The following is a 13,097-nucleotide window of genomic DNA, read 5'->3' on the forward strand; positions in this document are numbered from 1 at the left end:
GAGCTATTTCTAATTTTTTTTCCAAAATCCTGTCTATAATGCAGCCAAATGGCAAGGGCGATTGGTGGCAGCAATTACCAGGGAAATATTTGTAGCAATTAGTGATGGAAAGTTAGCTGTAAACCCATCCTACAGAACTTGTTGATTGAAATTTAAAGTAGCTTTTGCAAATACTGTTGTTTTCAAAGAGTGGAGACATCATTCTTTATGCTCTGTGTTTTATGCATTTGTATGCATCACACAGTAATATAACTTAGTTTATATATATTTTAAGATGCCATTCTAAAGGATGATCATACTCAAGGATGCATCTACCAGATATCGTGGGGATCAACTATAAGGTATTGAATAAACTGACAAAAAACGTTTTAGTTTGTACATACAGAATGAAAGGAGAGCAAGTCACAATTGTTTGCTGCTGTCCTGATCATCCATCCAATAGAGACAGGAGACAAAGTTCAAAAGTCCCTCCAAGCATCTGTAAATCCAGCTATAGTTTGCAGTTCTAGAGACTTTTTTGCAAGAGCAAACCATTTAACAAGCACTGTGAATATGCCAGAAAAGTCGCTTTCTCTATTACAAATGTATTGCATTGAATTTATCTCTATTTCTTTCCTTCAGCTCCAGAAAGGAACTTAGTTCTCCATTGAGTTAAAATTAGTTATTGCTGTCAAATACCAGTTAGAAAACACCAGCATTTTTCTTTCCCCATCTTAGCTTTAACTATGATTTTACATGTGTCTTGGTTGCCACTGACAGATCTGAAAAATTCTGGATATTCAAAGGAATTTCACTGGGAACTACTATGGTTTTCTTTGCAGGTGTTGCCCCCCTCCTTCACTCCCTGTTTATTAGCTATTCCAACAAAACAGTAAAGAAACAGGAGAAGAAGTGGCCCTGGCAAGATGCAGATGAGCACAATGCTTAGCATTCACTACCTTGATGTCTTCCCCAGGTGGAACGGGAAACAAGGAGAGAACGATGGACTTGCTTGGTGAGTAGGACAGGGGAGACGACAGGGATTGCTACTGATAAAATTTTCCTTCTAGAAATTCAGAAACAATTCTGCACCCTGACCATTAGAGCCCTGCCACGCAGTATAAAATGATGGGTTTAGAGACTAACAAGTGAGTCTCACGAGGACAACTTTCAATTTTAAAAAGACAAAACACAGGAAGAAATTATCTCGTATACATCACTACCCTGGCATCCCTCATTCATAAACGCTTGGGCATAACTGCTCATCTGCCAAGGTGCACCATCAGCACTGCAGACCTGAAGAAAAATGTGAGAGAAACTACAGGAACAAACCTGGAACTGACGGCAGAGTCAGGGACTACAAACGGGTGAAATAAGAGACCGTGGCGAGATTCAAAATGCAGGCTGAGCCCATTCAGCTCTTGCAATCAAGTGTTTACTGTCTGCCGCAGCATCACTCTGCTCCCATCCTTGTTCCCTTCATTCTGAACAATGCAATGTTTCAATCTTCTTTAAATTCAAGGACACCAAGTCCCTGAGTGCCCCGCTCACTAGCACTGAATAGGAAAACAAACCTGCCCGGCCTTAACAGCATCTTAGCTTACGTCAGTGATGCAGAACATATTGCTTCAAATGCATACTCTTCTAGGGGTGCCATCCATCCACGCTGACAAGAAATGGAGCGTTCCCTCCCTTTATCATGTCTGAGAGAGAGGAATGTGTGAAGCAAAGCTAAATGTGTGAAATGCAAATACAAGTCACTACATTCTGGTAATACATTTCCTATATATTGTCTAGGAGTATTGCAGGGTTCCGGCTCGGGGATGCTAATCTCCCCAACAGATGGCACATCGCCCCTACCTACGTAGAAAAAGACATGTTTCTGGAAAAGCAAAGAGGCAGGAGCAACACGCAGCGTGCGAGGGGGGCAGAGTGCCACCCCTCCTATTCACAGCATGAAGCAGCAGGGCTGGGGAACACAGTGGAACTACGAGAGCTCTATCCCAGGTGTTGTCTCAAAGAAGGTACAAGCCGTAGGATTTTTTTTTTTTTTTTTAAAAGGAGAGAGTTTTGGGATTTTTTAATTGGCAAAGTCTTTTTTAAAAACAATGTTTGATTAAGTACGTAATAGTATACTAGTATTACATAAAGTGGAGATTTGCATCTACGTTTTCTTTCCACACAAATACTTATGCATATATGTATGACACAAATTTCATATATAAGAAGAGTTTCCCACATCTGGGCAAGGCAGACACGGACAAGTATAGCTGGTATTCCAGCAGTTCTATTGGGATATCTTGTTTTGGGCCAACATGGCTATTTTTCAATAATAAATTAAGCTGTAACAGAGCACTATTCTTAGCTACATGCATTAGGCTTGGTGGCACTGCACCTATTTAAAACAAAAAAGTCACGACTGAACTGGAACAGTTATAAAAACTTGGAGCTTATAAAAGGCCCGATCCGAACCAGCTGTCCTTTCTAGACATTTCCAGTTGATGACATTACAATAATGCATTCTTTCTTTCCCAAAAGGATTTGAAAACACTATTGAAGTGCTTTGTATGACTGTAGTACCATAGGCCTTTACAAATACATCACGAGCACCTGAGAAGACATTGCAGAAGAACAAGTGTGCCTGGAGTCCTTACTGGGGCGACCTCACGTGTACCCAGACAAATGCTTGGCGAGGAGATGCCATCCCCAAGCGGCAGGTAGCCACAAGGACACGGTCTATTCTTCTGCAAGTCACTAAGGTCTCCTTGGAAGATAGGTTTTCACACACAAACCAGCCATTTGGGAGTGGCAGGAGCAGTGCATTGAGCTCACATCTTACCCCTGACACCGCTCGAGCTCCAGCCAGCGCCTGCCCCGTTGCAGGAGCACCTGCATCGCCCCTTGCTCTGCTGCACTGCTTACTGCCGCAAGGTAACTGCAGCACCTGCTGTCCCTAAGCGATGGCACTGCAGATTGCCACAGAGCCTGCGGTGATTTGATATCTTTGAGGTATTGATACTGACAGATTTATTTGAAATTGGTTGGTATAGTTGAAAAGTTCACAAAGAGGAAAAGCGGTGAGTTAACAGATCCATAGCACGAGCGTAGAGATTGAGTTTCCTTAGGAAACCAAGCTTCAGTAGCAGTACCGCTATGATCCCTGAAGAAATTGTGTGAGGATGACTTAATTATTGTAAAGTATTTGGGGATCCAAGAATTTTGCTGGTGGCAACTTGAGAAATGTCAATCATTTTTATCCAGTGGAAATTATTATATTTAGTTTGTGAATGGGGAAAAAAATTGACACTGTCAGTGCTTTAAGACTTTTTTCTATGGTATGTTTGAAGTCTTTGGTGCACGGAGGGCCAAAAAATCCTGGTGCAATCCCTGTGATCTATAAAACTACCGATAAGAAATAGCAAATGTAATAGCCAGTCCCAGTAGAAGCGCAGGGGGCCTTCTGACAGAGCTGACTTGATGCATTTTGCCACAGACTTGAGGAAAAGTTGGTGAGGTCTTTCTTACCATTTCTTACTATGAACTGGAAGCGTCATAGTCCCTTGCAATCTGCCTGTGATTTATTCTCTGCATAGGTGCAATCTGACCAATCCCAAATGTCCTTCCACAGTATCATGGACATACTAAACAAGTATAACACTAATACTAAAGCCTACTTTCCTAGTGGATTATTAGTAAAGTACTATTTTGCTTGTTCAAAATGTGATTTTTTTTTTTATTTCCCAAATAGTGTTAATAAAGTTACCCTGGACTGGCCAGCTTGCAGCCTTTTGGATGCTGAGCTACACAAAGGAAGGCCAGGGGCTGGGATACAGCCTGAGAAGTACACTGCAAGCAGAAAAGTGAATGTCAAATTCAGACCTTTAAGGAAGGTTATTTCATCTGCAAGGTAAAATGAACAGGACAGGACCCTGATAGTCCACATTTTTACTGGTCTGCACTGCAGTTAACCTAGGAAAGAGTTGCACTGTCTTGGCTGAATTAGAGCAGTCTATCAAATCACTTAGTTTATAACTAAATTTATCCAATTTTTACACAAGAAGTTTATTCCTGAAATCAAGGATAATGTGGTGTCTTAGGCTACATCAGAAAAATTAATCATTAGCATCATTTAAAATTGGATTTGCACAACAATATGGCTTCTATTACACCTGGAGATATTCTCTGTAAACTCTTGATATGAGCTGGAAAACACCCACAGAGAATATTTCTGCTTTAAATACTGCACTGAGGTCTGGATCCACCTGATTGCTCCGGACTTATTAGGATTAAACCTGTTGCAGCTGTCACCTAACTCCTCCTGTAGGTATTGCACTCCAAAAGTCAGTCTCCAAAGCTCCTTACAACCACTAAGCAACACTGAAGATGGCTCCTAAAATTTCACGATACATTTTCTAGGCATGGAAAGGTCATCTGGTCAAAGGTGTAACCACCTATGTCCTATCAGGTTGGGATGTAAAACATGTAACTCTCCCAGATTCCACAACATGATTTTTCTGCCTGTCCCATTTTGAAGATAAAAATTGTATTGAGGAGATTCTATAAAGAAAACAATTTGCATATGCCAACCCGCTTACAAGTCTCTGCTGCTGCTCCTAAAGGCCACCAGTGTCTCAGCTTGATCCAATTACTGCATCGTACAGCTTATCACACCAACCATTTTCTCTTCCTCCTTTTCTTCAGAGCTGAGCCTCATTAAGGGGAAATATGACAGGGCCAGTCAGTGTTAAATCCAAACTCTCGGGTTAGTTCTGTATTTGGAGGCAACCTTAGGTTGTGTGAACTTTCATTCAACACAAAAGCAGCCTCCTGGTACTTGCACTCTTTAATGGATTTGTACCATTTACAGTAGTTGTGCTTGTCATGTTGTTTTCCCTCAAAGTTTATCTCTAATAAAGATTATTATTTATATATGTGCTTGCATATATACATATACTTATTTCCTTGAAATGTCTTTCAGCACTCTGGTAAAACACCAGGAAGACATTTTTCAATCCATTGACTGAAAAAAATCCCTGGTTGTTGTTTTGTTTGTTTGTTTGTTTTTTTCACTCTGCTATTCCAAAATGTCAGAAATATCAATGAAATGATGCTTGAAGTGAAAATGCAGCAGTATCCTATCTTTAAGCTTGAATCATTCTGAACAGACAGAGGTCCTATTCCCTTAAATTCTGCCTGTCTTTCAATTTTAACTCTCTTGTACAGCCTCTCAGACACAGAACAGGAAATAAACTGTAGTTTTATTTCTCTACAAAAATGTAAGAAAAATGAGTACTTTAGCTTCTCTGTGTCAGAACATTTCCACTGTAACATTTCAGCATAAACACAGAGAAATGGCTTACATACTAATTTAATTCCTTGTTTAAGACATAAAAGCAAGGCTTTCAACAGCGATGCACTTCATGTACTTCAAACCTGTAGTGAAGTCCCATGACTTGCTGCCTTGACCAAGGCACTTCAGAGTGCTTGTCCACAGGGAGCCCCCTCCCTGCTGCCGCCTGGGCTGGGGATGCTCCCCACCGCTGTCCCGGGCTGCCTAACCCAGCCCTGCCAGCTCCCCACTGCTGCGGCAGATCCCACCTCTGCTCAGCAGGTCTTTTTCCACCATCATCGCCTTTCAGAGCCATCTCATGCACTCAGCTGCCTCCTAGCTTTTTCCCGATTTCAAGAAGTTTCAGTTTTCACTAGAGAACTGCTAACCAGTTTTAACTGAGATTAAGAAACAGCAAATCACAGTTTTTCGGGTCCTGAGAAGTCCATTTCTAAAATTCCTCTCAAGCCTTGGACGCATTTAGCCCAGAGCAAGCAAAAGAAAAGCAAGGAGGTGTAGGACCTCAGCACTGTCAAGCCTGACCCCCCCGGCAGGGGTTGGCACCCATCCTGCGCTTGGGTGCTGGGACCAATGCTTGAAGGCGAGACCCTCCTGGTTCAGTCCTGCAGCCCCAGCCGCCTCCATTCGCCCCGGCACATGCAGGCAGCACACACATGCACACCCACAGAGCAACACTAACACACCCCCACTCCGCAAGAGCCTTTCCTTAAATTCTGAGGAAAGTGAAGCACAAAAGCATAATTTCTAGCGTCGCAGGAAAAAGGGATCTAAGCACCCACCCTTGCAGAGGGAGCTTGCAAAGGCAGAGCGAGGTGCGGGTTCACCTCAGGAAGGCCCAGCAACCACCTGTCCTTTACGCTTATGGAAACCCTTCCCTCCATGACAAGATAAAAGCTAAACTGGGCACTGCTTTATGGCAGGCACCGCTTCTCAAGAACAAACAAAACAACAGGAAAAAATAATAGCAAAAAAAGAGGCTGAGCCTTTCCCACTCACTAACTTCAGTTCCAGAGCAAGTGGCTTAGTGACACAGCACCTGACAGCAGGGACGATGTGGGACACCAGCTCTCCCGGGACCCCAGGGTGCTCCAGGTGTGCCAGACTGCGCGGCAGTCTGTGAGGCAGCCTCCCCAGAATGTCACCGCAACTTCCACAGCAGCCACTGCTTAACGAACCATAGTTTAATCCATTAATGGAGCTATGCCAAAATGAGTGAAAACATGCTCAGGGCAAATTTGTCCATTTTCTGGCATCTCCAGAATCTCAGCAGTTCTCCGACAGTGGACGCAGCCTGGCTGGGGTGCATGGTGGTGGTGGTGGGATGTCACATTACAATCAGTAATTACACGACCCATTCAGGGGGTGTTTGTCAATTTGCAAGGTATGCTCATTCAAGCACGGAGAACCTCTCCAAACTCCACCTTATTGCTGGCTTCCTTCAAAAAAACATGAGACAAAAAGTAATTGTAAATTTGCATCAACAAGGGCACCAGCCAGGGCCTTCCATTTCTCCATCCTGAGTAAACAGAAGGGCTTGTCTGAGGAGAAACAGAAAACCTGCCACCTCTTACTTCATTCACCTTTTAAAAGGAGATGGAAACAACATGCAGGCTATGTGCCTTTCGTCCCCCAGTGACTTTTGCGGGGCAAAATCCAGAAGCAAACCCCAGAGCAGAACCCTTGAGAGCAGGCAGGTGATGCTCAGGAAGGGCACTGTGCTCACGCAAGGGGCTGGGGCTGCTCCCGCAGGTCAGCCTCTCGTCCTTCCCCTCAGAACTGTCTGATGGCGTTGGCCCCTCTGCTCGCCACCCCTGTGCCGGCACGGGGGGTTGCTCCCTGTGCTAACCACCCGTGGCAAGCCCTCGCCAGACCACCCCCGTGAGCCTGCCTGCCCGGCTCGCAGCTGCCTTGCCCTCTGGAAGAGTAAGCGGTGCAGGGACTGCGGGCCTGGCCGTCACAAAGGGTGCAGTGTCGCTCCCTGACTCTTCACGGCGCAGCTCTGCTGGGATCATCTCTGGCGACTGAGACACTGCCCAACGGCTGCCTTGTGTGCCCAGTACCAGGTACACTGGAGAACCCCTCAGTGGAGCAATGACGTGGGCAATGTCTTCGGCTTTGCACAGTGCCGGGGTGACTGGATGGAAGGAGTTTCTGGGCAGTACACAGCCTTTCTCCAGGTTGCTGCTGAGCTGATTAAACCTACAGCAAGGCATTACCCCACACTCACTGAATACATGGAGCACAGCACCTTCCTGAAGCCAGCAGAGCCATAAGGTGTCTAAAATAAAATTTAAAAAAATTTTAAATACAAATAAAACAGTAAGTAAGAAAAGCTCAGGATCCTGAGTTGGGCTGCCTGCACATGCCCCGGTCACAAGCGCTCCTTGGCACCAGAACAGCAATGCAGGAAGGAGCCAAGGAGCTCTTCAGGAGTCAGCATGGGGCTGGATGGGCCCATTAGCCCTGGCAGAGCTCCAGTGATGCCAGCTCCAGTGTAATTTTCAATACAAATGGAAACACAATGCAGGAAGCCACAAACTGTCTGCATGAAAAGCTAGCTTAGGTCTGCAAGAGTTTATTAGCCTGGGCTCCTGGCCACAAGAAAATACCTAATTTGCTTCTCTACTGCAGCTAGCCCTGGAAACCACACAGGGCGTTTTTGCTGGGCTACATGTAAGCAGTGAGTAGGTGTCATCTTGATTATCCACTGTTACATGTAACTTTGAGGAGGACAGCCTATTTTGCACCAGTAGTTCTCATGATACATAATTAGTGCAAAGAAATACAGGAAAAAATGGAAAAGCATTTCTTATCTTTATTCTTACATAGATGGGGTGTAGCTTTACCTGTAATTCATGGGAAAAGACCTGTTTGTGTCCAGTTTGATGAACAGCTGGATCCCACCACTCCCTAGGCTGGACAGTGCACAGCAGGGCCAGCTTCGTGGAAGCAGAGGTGAAAAGAGACTTCAAGGAGGACATTCCTATGGGCAAAGGAGGCCAAGCCACTGCGCACCACCTGTGTGGGCTGCGGCAGACCATGCCAGGACCAGAAGAGCTGTGCCACCGAGAGCCCACCTGTGCCCACGCCAGCCACAGTTGCAGTAGTACACAGGGCTCGGGAAGATCTCACCTCTTTAATAAGGCCTTGAAATTAATTTCAGAAAGCCAAGAGGGGGATTATTCAACGTCCTGCCATAATTCTGTGAAAGAGAGCACAGTTCAGGTTTGCTCCTCACTTACATTAGTATGCTGGGAAGATCCGGGAAGGATTTAGAGCAGTTTGGCCTTGAAGGGATGAGACCCAGATTTTGCTGTCATAGAATATTAAAGCATTTGGCTCACATTGCAGATGAAGGTACAAGTTAGGTACCACATTGCTCAGTCCTGACAGGACTGAGGCACTTCTAAATATGACCAGAAGCAAGATTTCAGATACCATGGGAGCTTCAATGTCAGAAATACAGGTGCCTGCTAATTTAGGGCCATCAAGGGCTGAGCACCAGCTCAGTGTGTATTTGAAGGAGCATGGTTTGACAGACCGAGGTGCTCAAAGTGGGACTGAGGTACACAGGAAATTTGGCAGTACTTTTGCAAACTTCATCCTCATGCAAGTCACTTACTTAAAGCTCATTTTTAAGCAAAAATGCTCCAGTTTCTCCCTGTGGTAAAATCTGAATGTCACAATATTAGAAAAAAACCCCACAAACCGAACCCCAAACACAAACAAACCCAAACCAAACAACAAAAAAGAAAGTAACCAAAAAACCCCTAAACACAAGAACAGTAAAACTGTACGTTCTGCTTTTCCTGTGCGAAATCTGGACATTCTGTGAATTTATATATTCCACCCAGCTGTGCAACATAAGCACCAGCAGACATAGGAAACCCCAGCTCTGTGGTTTGTGGTCAGCAGCAGCAATCTGGAAGCGGGGCAGCGGCAGTGGAGACCTCGTATTTGGGGACAAGTTTGCACCAGTGGTGGTTATTTAGAAAACATGCTTATCGGACAACTCTTTTTTTGAATCTCACTTCCAGTTCCTGCTTTGCTCCTTACCCGTGTGCCTGGTGCAGCCTGCACCAGGACCACGGTGCTGCATATCAGCACGGTGACCCCGGCAATGATCCTGTGAAGGCCAGAGCTCCCCGTGGAAGGCTGACAGCTAGCCAGGTGAGCCGTACCCTCTCTTGCCTCCTTACACAGCCTTTCACACGGTGAGTTTCCCAAGTCGTTTCCCAAGCTGCTGATCTCCCTTAACAACCTGGTGTACGTGACTCCAGGCTGCTGGGGGCAGAATGGTCGCTGCTTTCCTACAGTGCGAGAAGAGATATTTTTTTTCCACCAGAGAAATTTTGCCCCTCTTTTAGACTCCGCTTCTAAGGGAAAGCATGCTTAAAGCTGTGGAGAGTGTTAAGCAGTATCCCAGGTTACCTTTTCACAGGACAGCATCACCCTTCCCTTACACCTTTCTCTTAACCTTACAGTCCCTAGAAGACCTAAAATTACCATTGACTGTTGTGTAGCAAGACAGAAAAGCTGTGTCTCATGGAAATGGACTGGATTCCTCCACTGACTTTTACCTTCAGCAACAGGCTCCATGTATATCAGGATATAGTTTAAAAGGAATGATCATCTTTTTAATAGATCACATACTGAGTCACAAGCTACATATTCAACAGAAAATCAAGCTAATTGCTCACTTCTTCTAAGATATCCCTGAAGGATAATCGACCTCTGCAGAGCTGTTTCTTAGTTGGAAACTAAATAATTAAACTGAAGAAATGCATTTCTCTTTCAAGTTTCTCTCTGTATTTTCTTTTATTCTTCTTCGTACCAAGTACATCAGCATGAACATAAGCGATTGACTTTAATTAAAAATTAAAATAAGCTCTAGTGTTGTTTTGTTAAATCCACAGCTGAAAAGCAAAAGACACTGTCAAGACAGAAAAAGAAAACACTGCAACCCTCCTGCCAGTTCTCATCCCTACCCACTTACCCAGCAAATCGTAAACATGCCGTGCAGCACCTTCCTCCTGCACGTAACTCGAGTCTTTGGCAGGATTTACTGCACATGGACTTCAGCTCCTAACAGCAGTACAGAATATAAATAAAGAAATGGACAGTACCATAACATGATAGATTTGTGAAGCCCCCAAATCTGATAGGAATCTCATTTATTAATTTAACCTATTACTGGCTAATTGCTTACATACTATCTGCAAAGGTCAGTTCTTGAAATCACCAAACAATAAGAAGGTATGAAACACTAACAAGTCCTAACACAATAAGAATGTTAATCAATAGTGTAAATGAAGCCTTGTATTGCCAATGATGCATGAAAATGTATTATTGTTAGGGACTACAAGCATGGGTTTCACTGAAAGCAATACAATAAAAAGCCATGTATTTTGAGAGAAATACAGTATAAACAGCATCTGTAAATACTGACTGTACAATGAACTTTTTCAAAAAAGCATCTTCAAAGAATAAGCCATTTCACTGAAAAGCTACCTTCTTGCACAAAAAGTAAAAGGAAAAAGAATGCTGACACAATGAAGAAATACTTGGCAAAGGCCAACTCTGAACTGTACGGATGTAACAGAACACATTTATATATATTAAATACTGCATTTTAAACATATGTAAATAAATATTTATATACATTAAACTTTCATAAACTTGCTTATAAACCTGCAGCCTCACCCCAGACAGAATGCTAACAGCTACTCCATTCAAACGACCATGCCAAGAGGACAGTTACTGCAGATATTCCCCGCTGGAGGCGGAAGCAGACTCTCCACCTGGAGGCTCGGCTCCACTGTATTGCTTTATGCCCATTTAGAAAATGCCTGCCTTCCTCAGTCTCCAGCTGGTTTGGATGAATGTTAAAGAAAAATTGTATTTTTAAACTGTCTCTGAATTCTAAAAGGCTGCAGAATAGTATCCTGTTTGTAGGAGCAATTTAGCTTTATTAAGCAGCATGACACAGACAAAGTGAGCTAAGATAAGCTTTGTACAGTGTGTTGCAGCAGTCAGCAGCAGCAGCAAAGCCAATCAGTCTAGAACCTGATTACTGAGAGCTGCGCTGACACGCTGCAAGGAAAGGTGTTGAAAAACCCTCTTCTCACTTACTCATCCGCCAAGCTAGACACCCCATTTTACCTCTGATATTATTGAAGGAATTTCTCATGGCAGCAGAGGTTTGGCAAACTATACTTCTCAGAAAAGATTTTTGTGTTTCTCCATTTTCATTAAACCTCTTGGCCAAACTGCCAGTTGCGAAGGTCATTTCACTTGCACAGCATTGTTAGAATGTATTTCACAAGCAGTGTAGACAGCACTTACTGTGTAATCTGTATTTCTTATTTTCCTGCTGGTAGGAAAACAGAACACTTAAACCCAGTTGGGAACCTAAGGAGCTAGACCTGCTATGGGCAGGTCATAAATTGCTATTATAAAAAGGTCCATTAGCAGGTTTGATCTGAGCAAGGAGGGTGTGCTAGTTTACTGTATTAGTCTGATTTCTTCCCAACTAAATTCTGCTCATGAATTTTAGAAGTATTCAATTAGAGGAATCTGGTTTTCAGGGCCAGGCATAGATACTGGGAACAGTCATATAATAATACACTCTTATGTTTTAGGCAGAAAAAAGGAAGTATTATTCTTTCTGAACATTTCCTTCCTCTTTAAATCTTCAGATACTCTGCTTTCTCTAAGGTCATTGCATGAATTTAAGATACACCATTCTGGAAACTAAATTAGCCCTCATTTACTGGGAAGTTGAATGCAGCCAGACTAATGGTGGTGCAAATATAATTGGTTCCCAACATGTGTCAGTGTGTATACTCCTCAAGCCACGGAAAAGATGCATTATGGGACTAATTTTTAAATGTTAATGGATATTGGATGTTTGCCAGACACCCAGCTGTGCACAAAACATTGAGATGGTAAATAGCTCTTGATCTGTTTAGAAACAAATTATAATGGCTGTTTGGATTCCACATGACTGAAGGCATGGTAACCAGCACAGGCTCACAGACTGACCCTATTAACTGCACTAAGGGGAATGTGCTGATTTAAAAAATCAAAATAAGAGACATAAACTAAGGCTATTAAGATGCCATTTAAATTATTTTAGATTAATATTAAACAAACAAAATCCCAACAACAACCCGCAGCACCTGTTACCATTGCCTACATGAGCTAACTTATTTAAGGGAGCTTTTTTGCTAGGTTTCTTGGGTAGGAGGTCAGAAAGAAATGCTTTCGTCGCTCAGTGAATTTGATTCCAAGTCTGAGATCTGAGTGAAAAGCTTACCTGCACTTACAGAATAAAATCTCTCCTGCCACACATCAGCAATGGGTCTCACTGAGATGCACCAGGGAACAAGACCTCTCTTCATTTGATGGGTAGTTCTCATAATTTTAATTTAAAGTCTACAAATGTCAGTATTTGCAGAAAATTCTCTACTTGAAATTCTTACTAATTGTTTTCATTTGGTCAGCAAAACCCAACAGGGAATTTTTAATCAGCTGGATTAGTTGCTTTTGATTACTATACTGTAGCATTAGCAGAAAGCATCATGAAAAGTGTACTAATTGTCAGCAACACAGGAGAGCTCTTTTCCATAAAGCTGTGTGTTCAGCAGTTTGAGACCCCTTCTCACAAATGAATAAAACAGTCATGTGTATATCCAGGACATCTTCCCCTTTAGGATTTTGCAGTTTGGGACTGAAAAATTCTGGAGAAAAGCTTCCAAGTCTAGGG

Source organism: Falco cherrug, chromosome 12 (genome assembly GCF_023634085.1).
Source record: "Falco cherrug isolate bFalChe1 chromosome 12, bFalChe1.pri, whole genome shotgun sequence".
In the NCBI taxonomy this organism is placed as follows: domain Eukaryota; kingdom Metazoa; phylum Chordata; class Aves; order Falconiformes; family Falconidae; genus Falco; species Falco cherrug.